Source organism: Myotis myotis, unplaced genomic scaffold, assembly GCF_014108235.1.
Source record: "Myotis myotis isolate mMyoMyo1 unplaced genomic scaffold, mMyoMyo1.p scaffold_m19_p_21, whole genome shotgun sequence".
Taxonomy (NCBI): domain Eukaryota; kingdom Metazoa; phylum Chordata; class Mammalia; order Chiroptera; family Vespertilionidae; genus Myotis; species Myotis myotis.
The window spans coordinates 2,819,766-2,838,739 of NW_023416326.1; the positions used below are offsets into that span (position 1 = coordinate 2,819,766).

General features: G+C 48.9%; 1 protein-coding gene across 1 annotated transcript in view; it reads left to right on the forward strand.

Moving 5' to 3' along the window:
* Window positions 1–1,247: 1,247 nt before the first annotated feature.
* Window positions 1,248–18,974, forward strand: part of GREM2 (gremlin 2, DAN family BMP antagonist) — a 45,051-nt gene continuing 27,324 nt past the window's right edge. Inside the window, exon 1 of the mRNA XM_036354944.1 lies at window positions 1,248–1,288. The gene's annotated coding sequence lies outside the window, so the exon portion shown is untranslated. The remainder of the gene's footprint in view (window positions 1,289–18,974) is intronic.

The following is an 18,974-nucleotide window of genomic DNA, read 5'->3' on the forward strand; positions in this document are numbered from 1 at the left end:
CGCAGGCCCACGCTCTATCCACTGGGCCACACCAGCTAGGGCCACTGATTAACTTTTTTAATCCAGGAAACTTTATCAGTCTTCTCTGGCTAGTGAGCCACACTAAGAGTCGCCCTCTTGAGACGATTCAGTGCGGAGGAGACCACAAAGTCACGAAGAGTGGGAGCTGGTAGGCATCGCTGGGACCTCCTGATGGAGACCACGGGGCCCACGGAGCCCACGGAGCCCACAGAGCTCAGGGCGTCCTTGCTCCACGCTCCGGGATGCGGAAGAGTCTGATTTGCATTAGGGACCTCTGCATTCCATACACAGAAAATAGGATGATGATGATGATGGCCACCAAAGCGCTCTTTGGAGCAGAAAACAAACTCGGACCATGAGTGTTTTTTCCCCCACGGCATTCATTCAAGAGTTCATTCCTTGAGATCTCACTTAGGTTATAAGGCTCAGCGTGCTTCTAATTGCACTGGCCTCAGTTATTCAAAACAATAGGAGAGGGAGAGAGAGAGAGAGAGAGAGAGAGAGAGAGAGAGAGAGAGAGAGAGAGAGAGAGAGAGAGAGGAGGCGGGCGTATACACAGGCTTCGGACATTCTTCACATTGCAAACCCATCAACAAAAGAAGGGAGAAGATCTGAAGCGAACGAGTGGTTTCTGCGGATTCGGGGGGGGGGGGGGGATGAGAATGTCTCTACATAAACAAGAAGCTCCGGATGGCAAGTCTGCTTTTTTAAAAAATAAAAAATAAAAATGTTACCGCTCGCCCACAAGGTCGTAAAGCCACAGGCTGGACGGAGGCGAGGAGAAAGTGTGTGTGTGGCTGCGATGTCTGTGGGTTCCATGCGGAGAGTGAAGCGGAGGGGGGGGGGGGGCCCGCGGGGGTGGGGGGTGGAGGGCGGGGGGAGAGGGAGGGGGAGGGGGAGGGGGGAGGCTGGTGCGATCTGTTTGGTGTTCGGAGCCAATAGAAACCCCGGGCTGTGCTAATATCCCAGGCAGCGCCGCCGACAGAGGAGTCAGAGCTGAGCCTGCAGCTCGGAGCCTCGGATCCCGCCGCGGCCGCCGCCGCCGACCGCCTGGGGCTGCTCCCTCCTCGGGCGCGCGGCGCTGCTGCGCTCCGGCCGGGGTCCCCCGTGGCGGACAGGAGCTCCCCGAGAAAGCGAGGGGCAGGGAGAGCCAGAGGAGGGCCCGGAGGAGGAGGAGGAGGAGGAGGAGGAGGAGGAGGAGGAGGAGGAGGAGGAGGAGGAGGAGGAGGAGGAGGAGGAGGAGGCGGCTTGCACCGCGTCGCTGCAGGTAGGAGCTCGCGGCGGGTGCTGCTGCTTTTCTCCCGTCGCCCCGAGACGCTGACAAGTCGTGGACGCGGTTCCATCGATCGCCGGGCGCGATCATCGGAGTGCCCGTGGGGCCCGGGTCACCTCCGCGCTTCCGAGCGGTTGGCGTGCGTTTTGGGGGGCCACGGGGTGTGCTCACCGATTGAATGATCCGTGGGTGGGAAGCACGGACCTTCAAACTTGACCGTGCGCTCTCGCTCTCGCTCTCTCTCTCTCTCTCTCTCTCTCTCTAATAAGCTCAGTACCTGCACGCTGTCAGGCTAGCCATGCATACCTCCTGGAGGCTGACCTCCTTGATAGCTGTGACCCAGAGCAGGTCACACACCGTGTGGCTGTGAGGAGGCGGCTTTGCACCCCCTCCACCTACCTGCCAGGTGAATGGAGGGCCCCCCCGCCCCCAGACCGGGAGCCACTGGCCCCCTGGGCAGGGTTGGCATGGCTGAGGCATCTGGCCCAGCCGGACTGGGCTCAGCAGTGAAATGTCACAGTATCAGGGTGCCAGGGTGGAAGGAGGCAAGGGAGAAGGCAGAGAGATTCTTTAGAAATGTGAAGTGTGGGGGACTCCGGCTGTGTTACCTGGTTTCTGTGTACAGTTTTGCCTTCCGAGTTGAAACTGCGGTTGTCATTCTGCACCCGCAGGCAGGCTCAGTACCAGGCCCTCAACCTGTTCTTACATCGAAAAGTCCCGGCGGGAGCCCTGTCCTAAATACACCTGCGAGGAAACGTCCTTCTGGGGTTGAAATGTGTTTTTTTTAAATATATAGATCCTTGCATGGGTAGACTTCTGGCCATGTCCTTCGTTTCCTTTCTCTCTTTATTTTGAGAGACGGGTTGTGTGTGGGGGGAAAAAAAATCCAATTTTTCCCGAGATTTTGCCACGTTCGAGTTTGAATGTTGACGATGGTTATGTAACGTGGCTTCCTGTGGCTGACTTGTGGTTCGTGAGCCCTGCTTCAGGAGTTCAGGGCTTCCCTTGGAGAAGCCGGAGGGAACTGAACGGAGGCTCAGCTATGGGATGCGTTGTGCTGGGGGGTGGGGGGCACCCTCAGAGACTGGTGAATGTCCGTGAAGAGACTCTGAATGTCCGTGAAGAGCGCTCCTGCAGTGAGGAGCTGTAGTTCAGTAAGAACAGGACCCCGCAGCAGGTGCAGGAGCAGCGGGCCATGTGGTGTTAGGTCTAAATGGCACTCCTGTGCGTGGATTCTTCACAGCTCATCCCCCCAACACCCCCTGATCGCGCACAGTCAGCCCCACACCCAGTCCCACATCCAGTCCCGCCTGGTTTACGGGGCCCGCTCAGCCCGAGACATGGGCCGCCCCAAGAAAGATAAGGGAGTTACGAGACAGGCATTGGTTTTGCGTATCACCGTGGAGAGTTCACATGGCCCCGTGTTTCACACGATGAACGTGTTCTCTTGTCACGAAGGGAAATTCACGCGTAGCTGTGGGGAGCCGGCACGGCCATGGCATACTCATGCCAGCTCAGCCTGGTTCAGTGACCCTGAGTGGGGGGCGATGAAAGGATTAAGAAAAGACAGACAAGCCCTGGTTGGTTTGGCCCAGTGGATGGAGCGTCAGGCTGCGGACTGAGAGGTCCCGGGTTCAATTCCGGTCAAGGGCACATGCCTGGGTTGTGGGCTCCGTCCCTAGTGGGGGGCGTGCGGGAGGCAGCTGATCCATGATTATCTCTCATCATTGATGTTTCCATCTCTCTCTCCCTCTCCCTCCCCCTCTGAAATAAATAAACATATATTTTAAAAGAAAAAAAAAGAAAAGACAGACAAGAGAATGAAAGCTGGGTCTCGGGGGGACGCTGCCCCTCTGATGGACAGCACCCGCGCCCACAAGCCGTGTCTTTATTTTAGAGCAGATTCCACGAGGCAAAGTAGGGGCGTGATCACGTTGTTTACAGCATTCTCGTGGGTTTCAGTCCCACTCAACTACATGCACCTGAACTCTATCACTCGGGCACGTGGGGCCACGTGATCGGACCACAGGTTCAAGCTCACAACCACAGCTGTTGGCTATAATTGTGCTGGGAAGGCTCTGCCCTCCAAGCGGGGACTTGCACGTGGCCATGAGAGGACTGTGCCCTCTCATCAGTCCGAGGCTTGAACCTGTCCAACACCGTAGCCGCGCTCCACACATAGCTATACCTTAGAGAAGCGGTTCTCAACCTGTGCATCGCGACCCCTTCGGTGGTCGAACGACCCTTTCACAGGGGGCGCCTAAGACCATCCTGCATATCAGATATTTACATGACGATTCATCACAGTAGCAACATGACAGTGATGAAGTAGCCACGAAAATAATTGTATGGTTGGGTCACAACATGAGGAACTGTATTTAAAGGGCCAGGAGGTTGAGAACCACTGCCTTAGAGTCATGAAAACTGCCTATATTTTTGCCCATCCCCAGATTTGAATGAGTTAACCAGGTGCGTTTGAAAGCACGTCAAAGGATGGATGTGGCGAGTCAATATCATATTTAGGAGCGAGCGTTTTGATTTTACAGATGAATATTTTTCTCTTTTTATATCACAAGGAACTTGATGGTAAGGGAATTTACCTCTTTGAATAAATACAAATTAATTGACCCAGCTAAATTGAATTTGTAGTTAAAAGGGGTGGCTTTGTAGTGCTGGAAGTATTTGTCAATTTCCTATCCATATCATATCTGAACTAAATGGAGACTCATTTCCCTCTTACTTTCAAACTCTTTTTTAAAGTATTTTTATTGATTTCAGAGAGGAAAGGAGAGAGAGAAATAGAAACATCAATAATGAGAATCATGGATCGGCTGCGCCCCCTACTGGGAATCAAGCCCACAACCCGGGCATGTGCCCTGACCGGAAATCGAACCCGGGACCCTTCAGTCAGCAGGCCAGTGCTCTGTCCACTGAGCCAAACCACCCATGGCTTACCATTCAAAGTCTTAAAAATATTGGGCCTGTTGGTGGTAAACTGAGTGAATGAGAGACTGAATATATAGGCTGTGTATGGCCTGAGAGACGCTGGTGGGATTTTAAAGATAAATATAACCAGTGTCTGGCTAACCCTTGTGTAGTCCTGTCATTTTTCCCTGAGAGAGGAGATCAAACTGCCCTTCTCTGGGGATCTCCGTCCAGCCAGCCGGAGCTTGAGACACCCTCCAGTTGAAACGTTAGGTGCAGTCTGAACGAGGTACATGCCTTCAGTCTCTTTAAAGGAGACGCCTCTCCCTCAGCCCTCTTCTGCAAAAGCACAGGAATGGAATTAGACTCTGTGTCTGGGTGCCAGGTTCTCATTGATATGGAGAGGGCCGGCCAGCCTGGGTCAAGGACAAGCACTGAGAGCCCGCAGGGGCCCGGCGCACACGGATCGGACCAGCCCCGTTGGCACTCAGGTGTGGCTGCAGCCGGCAGGCCAGGTAGCAGGCCTTTGCTCAGTGTCGGGGACCTTTAAGGATTTAGGACAGTGGTTCTCAACCTTGGCTGCACATTAGAATCCCCTGGGAATCTTTCTAAAATCCTGATGTCTGGGCCCCATCCTCCGGAAATTCTGTTTCTCTGTTACTACTGTGGTGACCCCACCCCATCACAAAGAAACAGAATTTCCGGAGGAGGAGGCCCAGAAATCAGGATTCTCAAAAGATTCCCAGGGGATTCTAATGTGCAGCCAAGGTTGAGAACCACTGATTTAGGAGAAAAGTGAAGAAAAAAAAAAAAAGGTTCCAAATGGATAAATGTGTGGAGTATGGGGCTTGAAATGAGTCACAATAAGAAGCAATAAATGTGCTAAAACCGGTGTGGCTCGGTGGATAGAGCGTCGGCCTGCGGACTGAAGGGTCCCACGTTCGATTCCGGTCAAGGGCATGTGCCTTGGTTGCGGGCACATCCCCAGTGGGAGGTGTGCAGGAGGCAGCTGATCAATGTTTCACTCTCATCGATGTTTCTAGCTCTCTATCCCTCTCCCTTCCTCTCTGTAAAAAATCAATAAAAAAAATATTTAAAAAAAAGAAGCAATAAATGAGACATCCTGTTTTGGAGAGGAGAGTGTGCACTTATAAGGTAGGCCTCTGATGCCATCTACTTCTGTTTGCTTCGCTATTTCTCTTACTACCACAGTGTTCTTTATTTTTAAAGATTGTTTTCTTTTATTTATTTTTAGAGAGAGAGGAAGGAGACGCAGAGAGAGAGAAACATGTATGTAAGAGCAAAACCTCAAACGGCCGCCTCCTGCACGCCCCCTATTGGGGATCCAGCCGCAAGCTGGGCATGTGCCCTTGACCGGAATCAAACCTGGGACCCTTAAGTCCACAGGCTGATGCTCTATCCACTGAGCCAAACCGGCCAGGGCGATTTTCTGAATATTTTAAACCATTTCTCATGCACACACAGGTCTCCATGCAGAGATGGGTGGAAATACAGGCATCTGGTGAGCTCTTAACAATCCTGTCCTTACAGTCCAGGAGAGGGCAATATGCAAACGGGCAAAAGCCAGGCCTCCCCTTGACCAGGGGGAGCCTGCACCCTCCAAACGGCTGAGAAAATGCGCCCCTGACTGTACGCACCCCACTCCCTCCGGAAGAAGGGGCCGGGGTCTTGGTCACGGGTGCACTGCTCAGAAAGGCTGGTTTTTATTTTTACGCCAGACGTGGACGTGCCTGGCAAAGACGGACTGCAGCGTATTTAACAGATAACTTAGTTTCCCTCTCTTTTCATCAGCTTCACTCTTTATTATTTTTTAATAGATATTTTTTTATTGATTTCAGACAGGAAAGGAGAGGGAGAGAGAGAGACAGAAACATCAGTGATGAGAGAGAATAATGGATCGGCTGCCTCCTGCCTGCCCCACACTGGGGATCGAGCCCACAACCCAGGCGTGTGCCCTGACTGGCAATTGAACCCTGACCTCCTGGTTCTTTGGTTGACACTCAACCACTGAGCCACACCAGCCGGGCCGTCCTGCTATTCTTTAGCCAGTTCCTGTTGCCTGGGGCTCCTCTGCCCACACTCTCCTTTTATTTCTGGAACCAGGCATGCAAACAGCCAGGCACCCACCTGAGACAGACTCCCCAGTAAATAGTAGGCACCTCCCTCATTTACTCTCTATTGAATGAATGAATGGAGGAATGAATGAATGAATGAATGAATGAATGAGGCACAGCAGTTCCTACCCACAATGCTCCCATACAACAATAAGGGTCCGCAACAGATGGACTGTTGTCGTGGGGGAGGTACTGTCCCTTGCAGTGTCGAGCAGACGGTTGACTCCAGGTGCGAGAGCAGCAGAGGGCAGCACAGAGACCCCACAGGGCGTGACCAAGCAGAAGAGCCGTATCCCCGCCTCTTTCATTTTTTAAAAAAAATATATGTTATTGATTTTTTACAGAGAGGAAGGGTGAGGGATAGAGAGTTAGAAACATCGATCAGCTGCCTCTTGCATACCCCCGACTGGGGATGTGCCCGCAACCAAGGTACATGCCCTTGGCTGGAATCGAACCCGGGACCCTCCAGTCCGCAGGCCGACGCTCTATCCATTGAGCCACACCGGTCAGGGCCCCCGCCTCTTTCATTGATGCTCGCCATCCTGCTCCCGGGGAGTGTACATGCCGTCGACCTGGGGTAACTGAGCTGTGGAAGATAAAACAACTCCTCATAAAAAGTTCTTTCCTCCCAAACTTGGAGCAGACGTCGTGAACCCTGTCGTCGGGGTGGAATGAGACAGCGTGGCCGACGCCCGGTGTCTGAAGAGGCCTCAGCTGGGTCCGTGCAAAGGGAGGAAAAGAACCCTCCCTGGTAAAAATACCTTTGGTCTTCGGAAGGGTGATGTGCTCCCGTCACGTGGTTTTGCCATAAACCACTGTTCTTGAACTAATAGAAACTTTTCCTTGGAGAGCGACGGTGCACTTTCCCGGATGATCAGTGCAGCAGGCAAAATCCCACCACCTCAGGCTCGCCAAGGTCAAAGGCAGAGAGGCCCGCGGGGTCCTCAGACTCCCCACGCACGAGGGCAATAGTCGGGCTACCCGAAAGCCCCTCTCATGGCAACGAGAAAGGGTCCTTTCCTCACTGCCAAGCCTCACTGTGAACACGGACACGCATTCCTCATGCGTGCGTCGCTGTCCCTGCCTTTTCGCGATGGCAGTCAGATTCAGATTGTCTCCATATGATTCACACATTGGCCAGCTGAGGTCTGGAGCTGTTGAGTCAATATGAACTGCGATGGTGTTTAACCGATTTTCTGTTTCAAATGACAGCCAGAACGACCCAATAAACCCAAAAATATTTATTAGGGCGGCTTCCGAATATATAGACTGGGGTTCATTACAAGGACTCAATAACCTCCCTGAAGGAGGAGATTTTGTTTTTTTCCATCTGCGTAAACCCTCAGTAGCTGGCACAGGGCAGGTGCATTTAAACTGTTTTGGCGGGGTGTAAAAACAGAATCATGTAGAGCATGGGGATTTGAAAGGAAGGATCTGTAATTGCTTTTTTCTTTAAAGTATTTTTATTGATTTCAGAGAGGAAGGGAGAGAGAGAGAGAGAGAGAGAGAGAGAGAGAGAGAGAGAGAGAGAGAGAAAGAGAGAGAGAAAGAAACAGAAACATCAATGATGAGAGCGAATCACTGCATGCTCACACTAGGAATCGAGCCCAAAACCAGAACATGTGCCCTGACCAGGAATCGAACTATGACCCCTAGTCCACAGGGTGATACTCACAGGTTGGGGAGCCACGCCGGCCTGGCTGTAATTGTTTAAAGATAATAGCGTCACAGATAATGCTGACACATTGGCCATCAGCTCAGAACTTGCGCTTTATTTTGTCAGAAATGTGACTTCTCTATAATCAACAGACACTTGCGAAGTGTTTCCAACGTGCCAGCCATTGGAGACGTGAAAAAAAGTCTAGGTTTTGGCCCTGTCTTCCCGCGGTGGCTCCCAGCCCATGAGGAGAAGCAGGCGCTGAACAAGGAACCAGCGGGCCCCAGTGAGGGCTACCCCTGCGCAGGACCGGGTGGGGGCTCCATCCCCAGTGGGGGGCGTGCAGGAGGCAGCCTATCCCTGATTCTCTCTCATCATGGATGTTTCTCTCTCTCCCTCTCCCTCTCCCTTCCTCTCTGAAATCAATAAAAATATATTTTAGAAAATAAGGAAAGTATCCAGCCCAAGGCTCAGGCATCTCTGCTGGCTCGCCGCCCTCCGCGGGCTCTGGCTTCTGGTTTTGCTGCTCACCAGAGAGGGTCTCATTCCTGGCCTTTTCCGAAAGGATCGTAACCGTAAAAAGGGATTCCCGGAATCCCGCAGGCACATCCAGGTGTAGCTCTTTGGAAGGCGAAGGGCCTCGGGGGAGCAGTAACGCTCTTTGCTTCTGGTTTCATATCTGCCGCGGGCCGACTGTTCGGAGTTCCCAGTCTTTATTTCCCTGTGCGCTGGCCAGCATGCAGGGTGGAGCAGGGAGTAGCAAAAGGACGGCTATTTTTCCTTTCTTTTTCTTTCTGCTCCCCTAGGTACGCACAAGGAGATCACCAAATATTGGTTTTCGTATCCGAGCATAAGTTTGGGGACATCTGGGTGACCACAGGCAGCTAGACTGGAATACCTGTTTCCTAACAGAGGGTAACCTGGAGTGCAAACTGCTCTCCACAGTGGAAAGGACATTAAAACTAGATTTGGGCCAGGCCAGCGTGGCTCAGTGGTTGAGCGTCGACCTATGAACCAGGAGGTCACGGTTTGATTCCCGGTCAGGCCACATGCCCGGGTTGTGGGCTCCCTCCCCAGTGGGGAGCATGCAGGAGGCAGCCCATCCATGATTCTCTCTCATCGTGGATGTTTCTATCTCTCTCCCCCTCTCCCTTCCTCTCTGAAATCAATAAAAATATATATATTTTTTAAAAAAGAATGAACTGAATGTTATAGTCCTAATTATGTTTTACTCTCAAAACCCTGAGATGTGTTAATAAGTATAATTTTACTCACCTTCCAGGTGAAACGTAGTTTTAGAAGCAGTCTCAAGTCAAACCTACCTATCTTATACACGGAGTCTTTGGTTCGATGTATTTTTGGTTCCAAAGCCAGAAAGGAGTAGCTCTTCGCTGTAGCCTCGGCCTTTATAAGAATTCCACCTTTAGCCTCAAGCAGAGGCTCCAATCACAGACCTTTCTATCCTGAGAACAAGACTGTAACATTTTTTTAAAATATATTTTATTGATTTTTTACAGAGAGGAAGGGAGAGAGATAGAGAGTTAGAAACATCGATGAGAGAGAAACATCGATCAGCTGCCTCCTGCACATCTCCTACTGGGGATGTGCCCGCAACCCAGGTACATGCCCTTGACCGGAATCGAACCTGGGACCCTTCAGTCCGCAGGCCGATGCTCTATCCACTGAGCCAAATCGGTTTTGGCAAGACTGTACCATTTTATAGCCAATGGGACAACCACCGTCTGAAAAGGCTTTTCAAACATGTTCCATATGAACTTTCCCGGACGGTCGAATCAAGGGCCATTTATTTTCTATCGAAAGCATCGTAAACAGCTCCGTACCTCGGAGTAAGTCAGGAAGTCCGAACGGCCAGGCAAGGTGCTGGCCTAGGAGCCCGGCTGCTGGGGCCGCTCCCAAAGCCACTGGGTGACGTCCCAGGGCCCCCTCCACTTCCACCCCCCTCACCCCCCGCTTTTCAGCAAGTCAGGCCTTTTGACCAGGTCATGGGCAGCTCCCTCCACGGCCATCTGGGAGGGAACGGTCCATGTCCAGATCATTAGGAAAATCACCAAGCCTCACACTTAGCTGAAGTCGTGGCCGGAAAATGCTGGAGGGGGGGGAGGTGGGGGCGCAGGAACAAAAGTCCCGAGAGGACATTCCCCCCGAGAAGCAATGCACCTCCTAACGCGAGTCCGGCAGGAACGCCAAAGCTGTCAGACGCTCTGCAACCTTGAACCCGTGGTTCCCAAGTCCTTGGTACAAACCTCCACAATCAGATGCTGAATGACTTTTTTTTTTTTAATAGATTGTTATTGATTTCAGAGAGGAAGAGAGAGGGAGAGAGAAACATCCATGATGAGAGAGAATCAGGGATCGGCTGCCTCCTGCACGCCCCACACTGGGGATCCAGCCCACAACCTGGGCATGGGCCCTTGACCGGGAATCGAACCATGACCTCCTGGTTCATAGCTCAATGCTCAACCACTGAGCCACACCAGCCGGGCATAAATGACTTACTTAGGTGTCTCTCTAACCGGTGTATTTATCGTTCCAGTTTTCTAGTAACATTAATCGGACTTCAGTGAAGTTATTCAATAAGTATTTTTGTGCATCTCACATGTGTCAGTCACTCGGCCAAGCTCCGGGGATACCCTGAGGGACCACAACTCTTTGAGCTGTGCCCGCATTGACTGGCGGAGAGTGAAAACGAACCAGATAAATAATAAATAAGTGTGGTTTCTAGGTAGGAAATAGCATGAGTGTTGCTTTAGATTGGCTGCCAGGGGCGAGTTAAGAAGCAGCTGGGTGTATGGAGGCTGGGAGAAGGACAAAATCCCTGGGCCAGGCAAGGGCAAGACCAGTCTTTTCCAGGAACTTCTAGACGCAATTGTGTTTAGAGTTTAGTATGCACATGACAGGGGCACAATTTAAGGGGCAGAAGGGCTAGATACTATATGCTGCCGAAGCTGTGGTGAACACCTCTGATGCTATTCTATGTGAATTTTTTAAAAATGTATATATTTTATTGAGTTCAGAGAGGGAGAGAGAGAGAGAAACATCAATGATGAGAGAGAATCATGGATCAGCTGCCTCCTGCCTCCCCACACTAGGGATCGAGCCTGCAACCACATGCCCCGACTGACCTGGAATTGAACCTTGACCTCCTGGCTCAACCACTGAGCCATGCCGGCCGGGCTGTGAATTTTATTCTCTATTAAAAGAATGGCAGAGGACACCACAATGAAGAGTATCTAATAACAAAGGAAAGTAGCTTCAGATGAGTGTTCTTAAAACCCTGACGTAATTATGGCGCATGCCTGCTCACAGGTCCACTAGGTCGGAAACAGCATGGACACTGCCAGGCGCCGAGGGAGGGTGCTCCATCGTGTAAGGTTAAACACATCCGTTCTGTCTCTCCCCACGTGTTCCGGGAGCCAGTCACCCCTCGCCACGCGACATTCCCTGAACACGGATTGCATTCTCCTTTGCTCTTCTGCTCCTTCCTCCTCCCCGGACTCCCACCCCGACATCCGCCTGTTGAAACCCTACCCATCCTTCCAGACCCAGCTTCCAGGCCACCTGTCCCATCAGACCTTCCCTCCACCTTCTGCCAGAGCTCATCTTTCCTTCCTCTGCCCTCCACAGGACTTCCCGCCTCCCTTAGAGCGCTTACCACTATAAAAAGCAAGGAGAGGGAGAGAGAGATAGAAGCATCAATGATGAGAGGTAATTGTGGATCGGCTGCCTCCTGCACACCCCCTACTGGGGACCGAGCCCACAACCCGGGCATGTGCCCTTGACTGGAATTGAACCCGGGACCCTTCAGTCCGCAGGCCGACGCTCTATCCACGCTTGAGCCAAACCAGGCAGGGCCATTTCTGTTAAGCAGGGCTCAGGAGAAAGTCAAATTAGATTAACTGCCTAAAACAAAAATGGACTTGGACTCCTGCTAGCAATGGATTTCTAGTCCAGAGAGCTCTCTGAGTATTAATAGCATCCTAGTTCCTGGCAGATGATAATCAGTAGTGAGCAAGGCTCTCTGGTCCTGAGAGGGGTTAGCTTTGTCACTGGGGGGTAACCTTTGCCTGGATGCCATGCTGAGGGGGCAGAAATCCCCCTAAAATCTGCTCATGGAGTGTAACCGTGTCCGGGGTAAGTCACAGAGTAGGCATTCCTCTGCTAATTCTGTGTGGTTTCTATTCTGTTTTGTTTCTTTGTCTTTACTGTGCGTTCTGAATTAAACATCGTACAACTCTTTAAAAACTTATTTTTAGGGCCCAAGTGGGAAAATTGTTCTGAGAAAGAGCTCATTAGCTGCAAATGCTTTAAAAATTAAATTTACGGAGGGGACATTGGTTAATAACATTGGTTCATAAATGTAGGTTTCAAGCCTACAATTGTACAGTCCAGCATCTGTAGAGTGCATTGTGTGTTGATCACCCCACGTCACTATGCACTTGACCCCTTTGGCCTTTTGCTACCCTTCTGCCCGCCTTCCCTCTGCTGACCACCATGCTGCTGTCTGTGGCTGGGAGTTTCTGTTTGTTTTTCTTGTGTGTTCATTTGTTGCTTTCAGTTTTATATCAACCTATGCATTTCTTTGTAAAATTACAAGCGTCCTCCCCCCTTGTACTCACAGGTCATTGTTCTTCAAACCAAGGACTGGCCTTATTGGTGGGCCTTAGCCATGTCTCCATGGTACATGTTTGAGGGGTCTCCGCCAGCTGGGAAATTTCACATCTTTTTCTTTAACCCCTAAACTTCAGTCTCTGTGAAGTACATTTCCCTAAGCTTTCAACCCTTTGCTCACAGCTGAGTTGCAGATGACAGCGTAGTCAAGGGCAAAAAGCTGCATGGCATGACGCCGAGGGCGAGAACCTCCTTAAACCTGGCACCCGGGCAACACACCTGCTTCACCCCAGTCCTGAGAAAAGTTTGTGAAGATTCAAACCATTTTTATTCTCACGAGGCTCAGAACAGAAACATAACAAAATCGTAATTTATCTATTCATGTTCCATTCTTGTATAGATATCACTGTGAAATATTTTAACAGGAACGTTTTTTTAAATTTTCTTTTTTAAAAAATATATCTTTATTAATTTCTGAGTGGATGGGAGAGGGAGAGAGAGATAGAAACATCAATGCTGAAGGAGAATCATTGATCGGCTGCCTTCTGCACGCCCCACACTGGGGATCGAGCCCCCCAACCTGGGCATGTGCCCTGACTGGGAATCGAACCGTAACCTCCTGGTTCTTAGGTCGATGCTCAACCACTGAGCCACACCGGCCTGCCCTAAGCACATTTTAAAGCCCAAATGATATGCCATCGCGCTCTGCGACAAGCCTTGCCCGCTGACCCACGCGAAATGATTTGAAACTCCCTTAGCATGTCCTTCACTCACATGATATTCATATTATAGTTACTCACGTGGATGTCAGCCGCATTTCCTGACACTTTGGTTTCTTTGCGGGAAGAAACCATGTCTTTGCTATTGTTGCGTTCGCAGAAGTCCTATGCCAGGGTCTTGTACATGAAAAGAAAATCCATTCACCCGTCTCAGATGACAACATGCTTTCCCTGCACATCTCATTGCATTCTCACGGCTGCCCTGCGAAGTGGGGGTAGTTCTGATTCCCTTGCCATCCACGAAGAACTCGAGAGCGAGACGGAGGAAGTGTTTTTGCTTAAGGTCACTCTGGGGCTTCTGACTCCAAATCTGTATTCCTCCCAATGGACAGCTGTCTTCGACATTTTTGTCGAATTAACAGACACATTGAAAAACGAATTAACCCATTCCCAAGGCCATCCCAATGCCAAGTTGGCATTTCAGCCTACCATTGCTTCTCCACAACTTTCTAGACTTCTCTACACATCTCCGAGCTTCCCCCACAGACTTCCGTGGTGCCAGGGAGGATGCGTACGGGCTTGCCACTGTGCTGGGGAATCTCACGGCTGTGGCCTGGGCGACTCCTCTCCCCGCTCCTGAAAGTTTAAGAGCAACATCCACCCGACAGTAAGTGTCTAAAGGGAAAGGAGAAGAATCTTCTAGTCTCGAAAGTGCCAACAAGCAGACAAATTCCTACCTGACTGGAAAAAAATTCCCTCTTCCAATCCCAACCCCTCTCATGGGACTAAGTATGTAATTTTTTATGGTCTGGCCAACATCCCCCTAATCATCCATTGCCTGTCATCCCATTAAAATCCTTTTACTTGGGTATTTCAACTGGGGACTGTAATCTAGATTCTGGTTCTAAGGTCTGTAGAAGAGTCTTGAAATCGGCATCTTAAATAAATTCACAGGTGATGCTCATGAAAACGACGACTAGATCACAATTTGAACAAAAAAGAGACAGAGTGAGCCCCTGTGAGCCTGGCGTGTGGACTCTGTGGGTGATGCTGTTTCCCCCCCAAGATCCTCGCATAGATGATTATCTCATTAACGCTCATGAACAGCCTTAAAGTCTGCCATGCGTTTGGCTGGAGCCCATGAGATTTTATGGTGTAGCATCTGTTAAGAATTCCAGTTTCATTTATTTCATCATCAGTGAAATTGAGGTTTGGATGGAGGCAGGTTGGGAACAAGTCAAAACAACGTAATTGAGTGGGAAACGATATATTAATCAGAAGCCGTGCTCAGAAGGCCTCTAGGAGGCGGAACATAGAGGTGGAGTAGCAAGGCTTCTATACCCACGTTTTAGATGAGCAAACGAAGGAAAGAGAATTTCCTTGCCAAAGGCATGGAGTGAGGAGGCCTTAAAGAAAAGAGAAAGCCCATTTCCTCCGCCCTCCCACCCCCCAAGTCCTCAGACAACACCCTTAGCTTCCTGCTCTGCATGAATGCCACGCGACTAAAAAGATTCATGAGCTGCTCTCAAGAAATATTGACCTTGAGCTCTTGAGCACTTTTTCTTTAGAGAGTAATTTATTGACTTGGTTGGGTTAGTCTCAAAGTGTAAATTTGTTCACATGTGTCTCATCGGTGCCTGACTCCTTTTCATTGTGAATTTTCAGAAATCTGCCAAAGTTACAAAACGTTATGCCGAAAAGACACATAGGTAACCATAAGTTTATGATGTTAAAATGCTAATATTGTTAAGTAGTCAGTTTAATAGTTTGTGAATTGATCAGACTTGACATTAAGAGTAATATTCCACCATGGCTGGTGTTGCTCAGTGGATAGAGCGTCGTCCTGCAGACTGAGGGGTCTGGGGTTTGATTCCGGTCAAGGGCACATGCCCAGGTTGCAGCCGCGGTTCCCAGTAGGGGGTGTGCAGGAGGCAGCCGATCAATGATTCTCTCTCATCATTGGTGTTTCTATCTCTCTCTCCCTCTCCCTTCCTCTCTGAAATCAATAAAAATGTATTTAAAAAGGAAGACTAATATTCCAAACTGTAAATTTCTCAAAGAAATATGTTTCACGATGCTTTGGTTTTCAAATTAGGACCAAAAGCCTCTTCGAGAAACATTTGTGAAATAGTAGGCCCACTCCCATCATCTCTTGTATATAAGTATATAAACTTCATTTTTAAAATTTTTTATTTTATTGTTTAAAGTATTACACAGAGGAGTACATATATCTCCGCCCCCCCCCCATTGACCTTCCCCCAGCCTCCCCTACCCTAAACTTCATTTTTAAACGCACCGTCCAAATGGCGCGATCTGAAATTGGGAAAAAAAAATAAGGCTTCAATACTCAAGGAAAGCACGACATACTTGTGTGTGTCATCGCTGGAGAAAGTTATGTTTACAGTCAAGAAGAGGAATCTAAATTAGGAACACACTAAGATTTCCTTTTTTCCATTGTTTCCGTACATGACACATGAAACGTGTTTTTAATTTCAGAACTTCTCTTTGTTGAAGTGAGTGGCGACAACATCACTTTCAGAGCCGACTCGATTCCATGTTCGTTTTCAGGAATGGAACTTGTATTTGTTTTGATGTGGACGCTGCCAGGAATGTTTTCAAAGTGCCATTAGGGACGAGATCCTGGCTTTGCATACTTTGGAAAGGAAAATAAGAAAGATCCACTCTAAACCAAAGGCTTAGTTTGGGGCCTACTTCAAATGCGGAAAAAAGAATAATTTATTTGGAAAATTTGTGTAAATGTTTCAAATATGAATCTCGTTGGTCTACTTATTAGTTAAGTACTGAAACTGAGCAAAGAAAACCATGCAGCATTTCACTAAGAAATATACATCAGCTCAGCTGGTGTGGCTCAGTGGTTGAGCATCTACCTATGAACCAGGAGGTTAAGGTTCGATTCCCGGTCAAGGCACATGCCCGAGTTGCAGGCTCAGTCCCCAGTGTGGGGCGTGCAGGAGGCAGCCGATCCATGATTCTCTCTCATCGTTGCTGTTTCTATCTCTCTCTCCCTCTCTCTTCCTCTCTGAAATCAATAAAAATGTTTTTAAAAAAGAAATATACATTAGAAACAATCATAAAAAAGTCTTTCCATGTACATGCTTATTATATTATGCAATATTATATAATACCAGTGGCCTGGTGCACGGATTTGTGCACATTGAAAGGAAATTAATTAGAAGGTGGCCGGTGCGGCAGGACTGGGCCAGACCAGCCAGACATGCCCCGCAGCCAACCTGCTGAGGTCCGTTGCTGGCCTGCCGCACCTGGGGCAGCGCCGCGGCTCGAAGGGCATCTTTGGTCACCACAGCTTGGCAGTAAACCAGATTCAGGGTGGACAGTGCCCCAGCAACAACATAACCCACGGCCAAAGGTGGAATCACATGGCCCCACGAGGAATCGGGCTCCCTCCTCTCTGGTTCCAGGGTGCGTCACTTGACAACTGCCACTGACAAGTCACCACAGCTCAGCAGCTCCTTCGTTAAGCGTCTGCCCCCTGGTGGTCAGTGAGCATCAAAACTACTGGCCAGTCAGCTGGTTGCTTAGCCTTTTATATATATAGATGTTTTAAAAATAAAAAACATATATTTTAAACTAATGTAAACGTAACTGGCAGAGCTTCATAACCTCAATTCATAAAGTTTAAATTTGGAATGTAACTTATTGCATTTAATTTAGTTCCCATAGAGGTAACTGAAATTTAAAGAAGAAATTGTTATAATTTTTGGTATATTCGCTCTTGGGTCCAAATATTTAGTTGTTTTTACTCTAAACAAAGAGTTAAATTTAAAAAACTTTAAAGTCTTCTGAGTATTTTAATTAGGGTGGTATTCTTTGACTTCTCCCCTCTCCTGTTTCTACTACAATACTAACTAGGTCAACCGGGGATGCTTGGCAGCCTTTGGGGCTATGGACTCGCTGTGTGGTTTCATGGTTTCTTTAAAAAAAGTTTTGTGACCAAACCAAATCAAAACGATGATCCTCCAGGGTCTGTGGCCTGCCTGAAATCTGAACAGGAAATGTGGACTGGACTGGTGAGGCCAGTAACGTGACCAGCTGTCACAGAGGCAGCACGAAGTCCGCCAAATGAAACCAGGAAGTACAGTCAAGAAAGGGAAGGCATTCACAAGAGGAGGAAGAGCCTACATGTGGGAGGAAGGAAGTACAGGGACAAGCTAAGATGCAAAGAGAACCTAGCCCATTCTGTCATTGTCCCCAGGAAATCAAACTCCTTCACCTAGGAATTCGGATGTCTGGCTAAGCAGAAGTTCCATGAGTTTGCTGCTGGACATCAGAGAGCTCATGGGTTTTCTTCATTGCCTGCATTTTCCAGATAATTCATTTCTAAAAGGTGTGTGGTGGTTTGCCATAGGGAAACGTTGAGAGAAATGTTATAAAAGATCACTTCCATTGCACCCTTAGTGATTTGATTCATCTTTCTTACTTGAGCAAGTATCTTTTTTTTTCCTTGGGTTTGACCACTGATAATGTTCTCTGATTTTACAGAAAGGATTTTGTCCTTGCCTCTTTTTTCACCAATATAGCATAGATCACCCAAGCTTTGATGCTGTTATTGATTCTCCTTCTATGTAAGCTTTTCTTAAAAAAAAAAAAAAATCTCACTATGATAGTATTTGGAATGAACCATGTAATACTGTGAATGAAACAACACACTAAATTTAAGAAAAGACTTAGCCTTCAGAAAATTCCCCACAAAAGTCATTGAAAACTAAGTTGCTATTAGGTAAACCTGAGGTTCACATTCACTTCCACTAGGCAATGCCAGATTTGTTCCCATTAGAGTAAGACCTTATGGATTTAGTTTTTATGGGAAAGAGAGAGGGGGGTGGTGGGGGCAGAGAGAGGGAGAGAATGAGAATAAACACGGGAGGTTCTAGGTATTATACTTTGGCCCATGACTAATTCAAATATAAGAATAAAGAGTTGATGACTCACGGAAGAGAAACGCTACTTGACTTTACCAGTAAAACAAGTTGGGAATTAGTTCCAGTTACGTTACCGCGACGAGAACCCTTTGAGAGAGCCTTTCCCTGTGTGTGCCTCACGGTGTGGTGCCAGTCTGGATGCCAGTCTAGACGTGCGGGTAAAACAAATGCTTAGTTCAACGACTCTGTCCAACTCACCACTCCAGTCAACCCCTCGCCTGAAATATTCAGGCTGCTCAGTCAACATTCTTTTTATTTATTTTATTTTATGGATTTTTTACAGAGAAGAAGGGAGAGGAATAGAGAGCTAGAAACATTGATGAGAGAGAAACATCGATCAGCTGCCTCCCGCACATCTCCTACTGGGGATGTGCCCGCAACCAAGGTACATGCCCTTGGCCGGAATCGAACCTGGGACCCTTGAGTCCACAGGCCGATGCTCTATCCACTGAGCCAAACCGGCTAGGGCTCGGTCAACATTCTTGAACTGATGGTTTCCCATCCAATCCATCTGCGAAGAAAGCCAGGGCCTCCTCTGTGAGGACCAAGAATCAGGAGGGATGACTCCCTCACCTCTGGGAGAAAATCATTTTATTTTTAACCCCGTCTGATCATTCGTTCAGCCATCGAGTCCAGCAGGACAGCAAATGGACG